Genomic DNA, 13,656 nt, shown 5'->3' with positions numbered 1-13,656 from the left:
CCTCTCTCAACCACAAACAACCACCGGCCACTACCAAACGTAGGGGTTGTGATCGAACGACATCTCTTCTCCACCACCATAGCCACCTTAGACCTCTGATATAAGATCCCCGACGGTGACGCCTTCACCTTCTTCTCTCTTCGCAACGTCGTTCCTTGCTGTCTGATCTCCGATCCACAACCTCTCATTTATCTATATGTACATACACATAGTCATATATATATATATATATATATATATATATATATGGATTCACACGAAGAAGGAGAGGAGGTCAGGCCCAGATTTGGGACACCGCTGGCCAAACGAATCTCTTGTCACGTTACGCTCGCACACCAAGGCTATGATCGGAGTGGAATTTCAGACGGCCCAGATTTGGGACAACGTCGGCCAAGTGATAGGCTCTGTTTTGCAATGGTTTAAAATTTGTTAATTATTGGTCTCAATTTTTTATGATTGATTAGTTTGTGTACCAGAGATTAATTACTCATTTGGTTTTTTTTTTTTTAATTCACAATTGGGTTTTCTGATCTCCAAAACCTTTATTGCCGCATGGGTGAGAGGGTTTGCAGACAATGTGAAGGGAAAAGAGAAATGTGCATGAGAGATAAGGTGGCAGATTTTAGTGGGGGTAGTTTTGTACAATAGCTTTTCCATATATATATATAATATAATTGTAAATTAAAAAATATTTAGGGATAATTTAGTCTTTTAATCTAGTTTTGTAGGTCAAAGAACCATTCTGACAAAGTCAAAGGGTATTTTAGTTAATTTACATGGTGTCAGAATTCTTCATGTGACGGTTGGAGTGTGAGTGAAAAACGAAACAAACATTTGCAGTATGGGTGATAGTAATTTTCGAAAGTTGTTTTAGAGTAATATTTAGCCAAACTTCAGAGGGTGTCAATGAAATTAATCCTTTAATTATTTATTTGTTTATGTGAGTGTCTAGTTGTTTATTTAATTGTTTGTTTGCGTAATTAGTTATTTATCAATTGCTATAATTAGTTAATTTTAATGTTCTGGGTTAAGAAGTTGGGCTACGGTATGGACTTGGATTGATGGAGGTGAAGGCCTTGATACATTAGACCTAGTTATGATTATTATTTAAGGCTTATTGGATATATGTATGTATGTATATATATGTATATAAGTATATACATATATTACTTGTTTGTTTGTTTATTATTATGTTTATTATTTATATTTATGTCGTCAGACTAGGATTAGGGTAGATTTATTGTATATGGGTGTATATATATATATATATATATATATATATATATATATATGTAGTATTCTTAGAAGGAGGGTTTTAGACGTGTGATACAGAGAGGGGCGGCAGAGAAAGTTCGTGAGAGAAGAGAGGCCATGATAGAGAGATTTTGAGAGAGAATGAGAGGCCGAACCCAAGAAGGAGGAGGCTAACCGAACTAAGTAGAGGGATCACCTGCAACTTGAAGGTTTTCGAAGTTAGAGAAGACGACCGGGGATTAGTTTTTGATCTAAAAACCGTAAGACAAGTTCTTTGTTCTACTTTTCCCTTTAGTACCTATAACCCTTGCACCTTTGCTTGACTTTAAGGACTTTAAATAGAGAATATAAACATGTTTTCATGCTATAATTCAGACCATAATTGATATATAAATGTGTATATAAATATAAGTATATATAATATTTAATCTTGCAAACCTATGTGCTAAATCCTTGTTTTAAATTGCTAAGCTGTGTAAACTTGATGTTGACTTTTCACATCTTTTATGGGCTGTTTGGATTCAATTTCTAACAGGGGTGTCATTGTTAAAAAAATGTCCCAATATATATATAGTTATCAATAGGGCAAACCTCAGATCGATGGTGTGTAATTTACCCTAAATATATTCAGTAATGGATATAAATAACTCATGCTATTGTAAAAGAATAATTATTTGATAACTTCACTCGATCTTTTATAATAAAAAAATGATAAAGTGCAAAAAACCTCTAACTATATACAGAATGTGCAAATACCCAGAAGAGTGAAATAACTAAAATGCCCTTAAAGAAAAATTTAAAAAATTAGTTAATACTTTTTTCTAATTTTAATTTACATTTTTAAAAATAGTATTTTGGGGGTTGTATGAAAAAATGGTCAAAATTAATGATTAGGAGGAAATTTGCTACAATTTTTTAAATGTTAAGGATTTATATGCACATACTAAATAGCAGTGGTGTTTTTTTTTGTATAATAGTGACGTTTTTACACTTTTACCCTAGAAAAAAAATTAGATATTAGTGACCAAGCCTAAACAAAATTATTCTAATGTGATTATAAAGTAAAGATAAATGACCAAATTTAAAGCTTAAATGCGTATAAGTACTCATATGAGTTTTTTTTTCCTGTCGTAAAATTCCCTTATAATGAATTAGGACAAATCTACCTTTTCTCTAAAACAACATTTCCTCTCTCTAATTCATTAATGAAATACTGCAACCTCTCTTTACCGTAGCCTTATACCATATTATGTCTAAAAAATCACATCTTTAAGTTTCTTAATTACACAATATATTTAAAAAAATATATTTAAGCCAAATTACATTTCCCTTGCATCTCAGCACAAAGGTATCTAATCAATTTCACTAGCCATGGAGCTAACCAACAGAACACTATCCACGTGCTTTATTGGTGGTCTCACATCCGTCTTACAAAAATGAACTCGTAACTCCACCTTTGAAAAATCCGCTGTATTTATTTCTATTCTCTTGATCTAAAGTAAAAGGGTAATTTACATAAATCTTTCCTATGATTTGTCATACTTACAGAGACTACTTTTATTATTTTAGAAATTATGTAAACCTCCCTTACTTTTGAAAATATCCTACACAAACCTCCCGTATGTGTGACAGGCCGTTAAATACACTAACAAACTGTCAAAATTACTGAAATACCCTCTTTTGGCATAAAAAATTACTAAACTACCCGGTAAATTATTGAGTAGGCATGACATCATCAGTTATACACAGTGTCAGTTATTGCCTCTCTCTCTCTCTTTATCTTCACTTTCTCTATTTAGGCAGCCATGGACTCAGAATCTAGCAAATTGGAGATGTTCTTCTTCCCATTTGTAAGTGGAGGTCACTTGAAAATGGTATCCAGGAGTACTCCCATCCAAACAAACTGAAACCAGTGGAGAATACATGTAACTATATAATATACACATATATATAAGTGCGTGGTTATGCGTGTATATATGCTTGTATGTGTATTGCATATGATTTCGAAAGAGTGGATTACAGGCGTCTCTGTTCTTGGCATTACGCAACAAGGTTAAGGGGACCCAATCAGAATCAGTGGTGGTTCTTGGCATTATGCAACAAGGTTAAGGGACCCAATCAGAATCAGTGGTGGAGAGATTTTTGGTCCATGAATTGGAGAGGAGGGAGAAAGCCAAGATCAGTGTGGTGGATCCGACGACTGCGATGGTCCACTCTCTTCTGGTCCATTTTTCCCACCAAATCAGACCTAGAAGCCTTTGATTCATCATTCTAAGCTCTGTGTTAGTCAGAGCATCATCACTTCGAATCCAGGAGCATTGCAGAGTATTGTACTCAAACGAAGGAGCAGAGACTCACAACGTCGTTTGACTATCTTTAAGTATCACTCTTTTTTTTCTTAATTCAGGATATTATGCAAGTAAAAGAAATTTTAGAAATCAAGAAAATCACATCAACTGTTTCAGAAATTGTTTCAATCAAGTGTCGATTGAAAACATACCGATGAACGGAATGATGATGGGCACGATGTAGAGAGCCAATTCGGCACTGGTGGAGACGAAGAAAGTGGCGATCAGACGGTAGGTAACGATGATGGATGCGACGGTGATGGTGAGAAGTAACTGAAGGGAAACGATAGAGTAAATCTTGCGAATGAAGGCCCACTGGAGATTCGGTGCCTCCAGCATCATCAGGTAGAGTGGTCGGCTTCCCGATTCCACGTCAGTTTATCGGAAGAGGGCAAAATTCCGCCATTGATGAACTAGTTATATATATTTGTATTATATATATATATATATATATATATATATATATATACACAGAATTATTCTCTTACTCCCTAGTGTGCAAGAAAATGCATGCACACCTAAAGTGGCACACCTAAAGTGGTAACCGTCTGACTCTATTTGGTAGTTAAAAATGTATTTTATATTTTTATATCCAACGGTGATGATTTAATCCGTGTATAAATTTATATATATATATATATATATATATATATAAAATTATATAGACAATGGTATTTTAAGAATTTTGGAAAAAATAGTAGACGACGTCATTAATTTTTGTCGTTGACTGGCGTTGATCGTAACGGGAGGGAGGTCAGTGTAGATTATTTTCATTCTTAGGGGAAGTCCGCGTAATTGCTGAAACAATAGGGGTGGTCCTTGTAATTAAGGCAAACCATAGAGGAGGTTTGTGTAAATTACCCAAAGTAAAATAGATTCTTACCGGTGTTGATCAAGTCTATTCTAACTTTGGATGCATTTAGTAACGTTTTCGTTTTTTGTTTTTGTAGCCTTAATAAATCAGAAACCTAATTTTGCTTTCTTGAGTGAAAATAGAAAGCAGAAATGATATTTATTAACACTTGTTGCCACAAATTTGATAACATAAAACATTAACAGTGTTTAGTAATGCATATTTGTTACAAAATGTACATAATATTCTTTAATTTTTTATTTTTATTTATTTTTGTTTTTTTTTTCATTGTAAGAATTTTTGGAATTAGTGATTAGAGGGGGATGGTAGATGGCTTGAACATGGACTCTCGGACACAGGAAACAAACCCAACCACTCAGGCATGACACTTGTTTCCATTAGTATTAGAGAGGCATAAATCTACAAATTTCAATTTAAAATTACAAATCTTAATAACACCCCATACATCATAAGTACAAAATTAAATATAGTAAGACAAAAATACTTCCACCAATTATGTATATAAATACATGCATATGCATGATGTATACATTTATTATGTGATATATAATATATTTAGCATATGATAATTTATTATGAATGAAAAAATATTAAATAATATATATGTTATAATATTGTAAATTAATTATAATTTAATATTTACATATAATATAATATAGATATGGTATATAATAATATGAAATATCTACTGCATAATAATTTAATAACATTATATTCTATATCAAAAATTATTTTGTCACAAAAAATAATTTACATTATTATTTAATATATTATATATTAAAATATATTTTTATCAAATAAATAATAATGTACAATATTTAATATATTCTATATTAAAAATATATATATTTTATTAATTTTTAATATGTAACTTAGTATATAACACAAATAATATGAATTTTATTTGAAATGAATAGTATCTGTATAGTAACAATAGTGAAAACGTTTCCGCGCTACAGTGTCAAAAATATAAGAAACATCTTTTTTATGTTTTCTCTTTCATTCACAAAAATGAAAAACGTTTTCTGTTATAGAAAAATAAAAACATATTATTGAACCTGATTTTTGTTTTCGTTTTACCTTTTTGGGGGTTGATAACAAAAAATAAGAAACGTTTCTCATTACTGAACGCAGCATTCCTTATCATACCTTCACCCATCTTATACCATCAAAGCCCCTACTGAATTGGGCATTGAGATCAAGCAGCACAACACTGTTAACAAAATCCTATATAAAACTCACTCTCGAAAAGTGCTCTATGCTTCACGGCTTATGAGTTAAAAAAAAAAAAAGTGAAAAAACACTACCATCGCAACACAATTTCTTTGAAGACCAACCTATAAATATACAAATAGACCTTATTGACGTTGACTATACTTACCACCAATATGACACCATCCCACCAATGGACTTATGGTGTACCCCTAACAATCAAGTGCAAACACCGTGCGCAGAGATAGTGGTGAAGGTGCCAGAGGGGCTTGGATTGAACGGAGTGTAAGATGATGGTTGTGGTATTGTTTGCATTGTTAAAACCCTAACCCTAGAATGGTGAGACGGTGGTGGTGGAAAGAGAGGGGTCTATAGAGAACGGACGAAAGGTGAAAAGGGCATTTATAAATATAAAAAAAATACGAAATTGTCACTTATTAACAATTAAGTTTTAAATTTGATAACTAATTCGTATTTTCTTTATTTTATAGTCACTCTAGAATAATTTTATTTAGGCTTGGTCACTTAAATAAACTTTATAAACTTGCTAAGACCAAAATTTACTGTTTTACGTAATTCTAAGGATATTTTGGTCAATGTGAGTAGCTGTTTGAGTAAACTATTAAGAAGGATATTGCAGATAATTTTGAGAATTACAATTAATGCAAGGAAACTCAAAAAGGCAATTTACTAAATTTCAGGACCCTAAAACCCTCTTCCTCTGTCTATAAATATATCCCCTTCGTTACCGTCCTCTCTCCTCCTCCTTTCTCTCCCAACTCTCTCTCTCTCAATATCTTTATCTCACAACTCTTTATCTCTCTCTGTCTCTAAATATATCTCGATCTCTAGCTATCGATCCCAACTCATTTTCTTCACCTCAAACTTCTGTGGCTGCCAATTTCAAGGAGGTTCCGATTCTCAGAGTAGCAGAAGATCAGTAAGTTATTCTCTCATTTTACTCTCTCTACATGCTCCTCTTCTCTTTTCACGCCTTGCATTCAATCCTATCAACCCTCATTTTACTCGCAATTTCACACTTTTGTCAATTAATTAATTTTATAATTTAAGAATCCCCTACTTTATTTGTTTTTTCACATATATGAACACATTTCTTTGATTTTCTGGAGATTTTCATCTCCGACAGCTCGCCTGAAACTGCCTGAGCCGGTAGAATTTTATTGCTCACCGAGTCCTATTCTTTACCCGCAAAACCGATGGCATGGTCTTTCCGTTTAACCGTTACATAGTGTGTTTAATATTTGTTGTGTTTTCGGAGCATTTTATAAAAAACGCGCCGGTTTTCTGTGTGCAGTAGCAAACGAAAAAGCGGTTGGTTGGTGGTGGTCGTTTTTTTCCTCTTCTCCGGTGGAGAATATCAGACCGCAGTCAATCCCACGCGACGTTCACGCGCGTGGGTTGTTTAGGTCTTCCGTACAATCCGGAAATTGTTTACGTTATCACACACGCGCCACTGTATTTATTGTTGTTAATGCCTCCGGTGCTTTTTAGCGGTTACTAATCTTTTCCTGTGGTATTTGGACCGCACGCGTGGTTAGTTATGGGCCCCGATCTGGGACTGGGCCCATGAGGCCCGCGATCGAGTAGGCCCACAAAAGTGGCAGGACTGCTTTATATTTTACCACTATGTTGACGTAGACCAGTGTGTTCGATCTTTTCTAGAAAAAAATTAAAAATTTAAAGAAAAAGAGAAAGGTAAGTTTGATCAGGGGAACGAGTGGACGGTTGTGATTACTGTGACGGTGAGAAGTTTGGATGAGACAGGAGGTAGGGTCCACTTATCGGTGTTTCAATTTGTGTCTTGGCACTGTTAATAGTCGGCGGAAGGTGGGTGGTAGGTGGGTGAATTAGGGCCCTCGGATGTCACTTTTGATGGAACGACCTGAAAATCAGTTACTATATCTGACGGCGGAGAACGTAACCGTCTCATTTTTTTTATGTTGAGAGATAATCTATCACCTTTTTTTATTTTTCTTGATCTTTTATTTCGAAAAGTAAAAAATTATCACTTAACTCGAAAAAGGAGGAATGGTTTTATTTAGTTGTATAAATAGTAGAAATGATAGAGAAAAGTGGGTTTTTATTTAGTAGTTTGGGAAGGTGAGTTTTTATATATTTTTTTTATTAATATACTTAAGTGAATTTTTATTAATATATCCTATATTATATTATAAAACAAACAAGTATTTTTTTGGTAAAGGTTAAAATTGATACGTTATATACTTGGGTATTCGGACAGACAAAAAAAGGCTTAAAGTAAAAACACTTTGCTTTCTCTTCTTCACCTTGTTTTCTCCTTTTATTTTCCTTCGAACCAAATTTAAGAAGACTTGTCAGTTCTTCTCTCCCCTCTTCCATCTTTTCTCAATTCATCCCTCCAATCAAACATAACATTAAAATCTTAATTTTAAAGTCCTCCAAACTATTTTAAAACGAAGTTAAAATTCTTATCTTGTGTCCAGTGTTTTTGTTTTTAATTAATTGGAAGCCTAGAAATCCTAATTTTGCATTTAAGTAACTCCTAACTAGTTTGATGACAAAATCAGTTGCATTATTTCTTATACTCTCTCCGTCTTGAATTAAGTCTCGTCCTGAAAAAGAAAGGGTAGTATTTTTATGTTTTTATCGGAAAACCAAACAAAGGGCTAACTTGTCATATAAGTCACATGTTCGTGGAAGGTGCATGTCACTACATGCATGGCATACACACCAGTGAGTGGTGCCCACGCTCAATGAAAAAGCTTCAACCTTTCTAAAGTAGAAAAGGTAGTGCGACGTTTTGAATATATGGAGTGGTTGAATGGTCAAAAAGAATAAAAAAAAAACAACTACCCAAAAAAAAAAAATTGTGTCAAACTTCAAACAAAATTTCCAACTGCAGTAATTAAAATTTATGAATCCCACTTTAATGCATCGATCAATTACAAAATATTGATCTACAGTAATTGATGGATTTCACTTTAAATGCATTGAATGTTCATTGTATCAAAATTTATGATTTTCACTGTTATAAAATGTTCATATATTACCGTAATTTATAGTTCTCATTTTAATGCATTCAAAGACTGTATATTCATATTCATTGCTTTTCTATTACTTTAAAAAAAAAAAAAATTTGTTTCTAAGTTTTCTCACTTCCAAACCAATTGTGTTCCTCTTGGTCACATTTTCCACATCTTAACTCAACAATGAAGTGCCAAAATTGCCCTTCTAACCTTTCTCCTTCTTTACTAGAGTAATTGCCTCGTTGATGGGGAATCTGGTGTTGAGCTCTACACTATGGTCTTTTCTTCGTCACAAGAGAGATGTGGTTCTATTTTTATGCCATGAAATGAATACACTATATATGCGGAATAGCCATTTTCCTTAATTTGTTCATTTTTGGTCTAGTCATGCATGAATTTTAGTTGGTACTTATTGATTGTAATATTTTTTATAAATTTCTTTCTTTATGCGGAGAGCAATATATATGTATACAAGTCGGGGAAATTGCCCTACTGATTTTTATCCTTATAATTTGTTCATTTTCAATAATATATCCATAAACTATTATTTTTACTTCCTTAAAATTCTTAAAAAATAAATTATTATCTCCCAAAATTTATTTTCACTCTGTTTTACTTTACCTTATATCCTCGCTCCGTTCCTGCGTACATGGCATAAGAATAAGATAGGCAGAGAAAGGGTCTCTCTCGGAAGGAAAAGGAGCCCAAAAGCTCAGACGCGGACAGAAATGAAGTCGGTAAAGGGGCAATTCTGTCAAAGACATTGTTATTTACTTTAATTACTGTAGAAAAAAAAATTGTATATTTTTCAATTCCAAGTAGTTTCTTTGACTAAGACGTGTTGTGTCTATGTGTGTCTATTTGTAGAGACACTTTCTAATAAGTCTCTGTCTGCGTCTAAAGCGCGTGTAGATTTGTCTTTCATCCGAATTTTCAAAGGTCCCCTGCTCCTGACACGTAATCTTTGTCCTCTTGCTCTGTTTTTTGGAAAACAATTGTTTCTCTGACCGACGTCCAATATGTTCACATTTCTGTTTAATTCAATCTCAACAATTTTTTATTATTATAATTTTTTTAACTACAAACAATTTTTTTTTGAAAAGCAGAAAGCTGGATCAATTAAATTCGTTTAGTTGTATATGTTCACATTGTTTAGGGTTTTCGGGTCACGTGAATACAAAAGAAATAACCACTGGCTTTATTTCTGTGGGTGGCAACGACCATTGGCTTCCAAAGCTGATTTATTACAAATAAATATCTTTTGTAAGTTGGATCAATAGTTTTTCTAGTACAAATTAAGCTGTACTACGTTCTAAGAAAACTATACTTCTATTATATATTTATATATTTGAGAGTCTCAACCTGTATATTTTAGTAAACTTTTTGTAAGACAAGTCTCTTTATTACTGCCTCTTTTGACTTGTAAAAATGTCCTAACTTTTACAAAAATTTCTATGATTTATTTTTTTTATTTTTCATCCCTAAACTTCAATATTTATATTTTAATTACTTATTTTTTGTTTTTTAAGAAGACATGTACATTTTTAATTATCTAGTGACCTTTTTAAAAAAGCTGATATTATTTGTAACTGATGGCAGGTATTTGTTTCATAGGAAACATTTTACAATCATGCCATATCCTGCGTTAAACTTGAGGAAATATTTCTTAAACTGGCTGCAAAAGTTGTTTATTTTCATCCATTTCTCTTTGATTTGACAAGAAACAAGTGTACCATTTGTTATTATATGTAGAAAATTCTGTTTTGAAGTTGCTGATGCTAGAAAATTCCCTATATTTTCAGGAAATTTTCTTCTTTTTACCTAAGACCCACAATTAGGTAAGAGCCATGTTCTTATTGTATTTGTTCATTACAGAAACTGATATATATATATATATATATATATTTCATTTTCCTAGAAAAACCCATTTGCATAAATTTTGCTTTTATTAAATTAGCTTGAAAGCTCACTCAGAGATATTTGAACTTAAAAAAAAAAAAAAAAAAATCTCATTTTTTCTTAGTACCCGTCTTGTCTTCCTTCAAACATGTAGTAGTGTCTTCTTTTAAGATTTGCTCCTAGAATGCTTTTCAATTTTTTTTTTTTTACCAACTCATTAAAAATGCTCTTAAATACTAAAAGTATACTCCGTGTATATATATATAAAATTTTATTTTTGTAAATCCCTCCCATCTTGCTATTTTGTTCACGAGAGAGATTGATTTTATTTATTAGGTTCTACATCGGTAGGCATGTTGTTTTATTTATTAGGCTCTACATCAATAGGCATATGTTGTTGGACCGAGGTTAGAGAGTCCTTGAAGTACTATAAAGTTAATTTATTGATCGTTTAGTCCTATCATGTCTGTTTTAGGTGCATTAATTGATTGACCCCTACTGAGAAAACTTTTCAACTTAAGCCAGGTAATGTTGAGTCATCGAATCTGACTAATTTGATATTAATACTGCTCTTCCATTGTTTTCTTTTTGTTTTTTATGTAATCACTTTCAATTTGATAGTGCTCCGAAAGTGACTATCTCTTAAACTTTTTGTGTCCAGCGGCCTATTGAATGATTTACACACACTTGTAAGATGATTGCATGGGAAGATATGCATACTCGATGTTAATCACTATTTTATTGAGTGAGGGAATAAAAAACAAAAAAAAAAAAATTCAATTATTTTTTATTTGTTGAACTAACTCTTATTATTATTATTATTATTATTATTTAAGTAAAATTTGGTTGAAATAAATATTCAAAAGATTGTTACTGAGCTATAAACGATCTTTCGGAATAGGACTTGTTAACTTATTTATTATTTTTATAATTTATGTAGAAATAGATGTGTATCTTCATATATCATAGTAACTACATGTTGGCTTGGGTTATATGATTAGGCGTGAGACAGTCAACTCAATTTGACTTGAGTGGTTCTAATATTCTTGTCTAACGGATTTTGTATGGTCTAAATATATAGTTAGTAGCAAAAATTTGAACTATGTACTATTTTTTTTCTCTATTATTTCATATATATTTATATCAACAATTTTTTTTTTTTTTTTTTTTTTGCTATTCATTCAAAATTTTAAATAAGAAATAAGTACGAAATGTTGTAGAGAGAGATTTTAAAATATTAAAAGTTCATAGAAGTTGATAGATTGAAGAAGATGGTAGAAGAATAGAGAATTTACATATATGTTTAGGTGGAAAGTTCTCAAAACTAAATCTTAACCAAATATTAACCAGGAATTTTAATAATACAATCATAACCTTTGGATCATGAAAGGAGGAGTAGCCTTCTGTATATATACTAGTAATGGTCACAATTATAACTAACTGCTACAAATTTCAAAATACCACTTATTAACTTATTTATTATTGCTAGTTATGAATATATAATTTATGTAAAAGTATGTAATTTGAATTATATATGTTGCATATAGTATTGTGAAGAATGTAATTTGTATTATATATTGTACTGTAAATTGTATGACCGTATTTTGTAGTAAAAAAGATTCGTCGCACAAGCGAGTAAATTACAAATTATTTAACATTAATATTGAATTTAAATATAAAAATATCATCAAGAACCAAATTACAGTAACACATTTGAAATTAAAAGCATTGTTAGTGGATTGCATCACAGGCTTTCTATACAAATTTTGTTTATATTTTAAGGAGAATTGTATTGAATAATAATCTTAAAGTTTTTAATTTTATTTTTAGCACAAACAATAATTTGAAGAGATTATTCCCTTTCAATATAAAGAAAGAATAAATAGGGGAAACTAAACTATGATTTATTCATTTTTAGGAGGTTAAAATGGTATAATAATAGTAGATTAAAATTCACCTTCTAAATATATAATAATGTAATAACACATTTAACTTCACATTCTAGCCACAATTCACCATGGATGGATCATTCCATCACACTTCAGGTGGGTCAAGAAATACTTCCACAGTTGTGATGAGTCCTTATTAGCCCATACAGAAATACAATGACTTACACCCATTATTGCATGCGCTCTGCACTAGTGGGCTTCATAGAATAACTTACACCCATCATTGCATGCGCTGTGCAGTAGTGGGCTTCATAGAATAACTTACACCCATCATTGCATGCGCTGTGCACTAGTGGGCTTCATAATAAATTTTGTATATGCTAGTCATCTTCTTTGTTTTTTCTTTTTGTTTCTTAATTTTCTACCAGTTTAATGATATTGATTATTGATAAAGTGAAAAATATTTCGCTCACTTATTAGGAAAACTTCTATTACTACGGAATAAAAATGTAGTGTGATTTACTATAATCATGGGTTACACATTACATCCTCACATAATTTCACATATCTCATCATCTCTAAATTATCACATATTTATAAGTAACTTATCTATTATCTATAACTTTTCTTACAATTTTACATAACTCTATATTCTTCTAGAATCTGTTATAAACTTTACAAATATCTCTCAGTTCTCCAATATTCTAAAATCTTTCAATTATTTTAGCACACTTTATACTTCTCTACACACTAGGAAGACTACGTGACAATTGACTAGTCACTACATTCATTTTCTCCTGACCAATATAAGGGAAAAAAAAAAAAAACACATATTATCATTATCTAATTAAATTGCATCATTTAAAACGATACTCGACTATTTAAATTATAACATGTAACGATGCACATTTTTACTTATGACATGATGTAATTTATGAGTAACACTACTGACATCCCAATTCTGTTTTATTTTTAACTCCAAATAAAGATTCTGAGCATGCTCTGACTACTTTAAAATCTTGCCATGCCACATTGGCAAAAGCAGAGAATTAAATTAGGAATTCATGACCCAATATCTTCCTCTATTTTCAGCATAAATGTTTGTATAGCTTAGGGCTTATTTAAAGGAAGAAGAAACTTATTTGCTCTCTCTT

This window comes from Cornus florida, unplaced genomic scaffold (assembly GCF_030987335.1).
Source record: "Cornus florida cultivar Cherokee Brave unplaced genomic scaffold, ASM3098733v1 CherokeeBrave_3.0.0_Hap2_Chr06, whole genome shotgun sequence".
NCBI lineage: Eukaryota > Viridiplantae > Streptophyta > Magnoliopsida > Cornales > Cornaceae > Cornus > Cornus florida.
Note: the sequence above shows the minus strand (reverse complement) of the source record.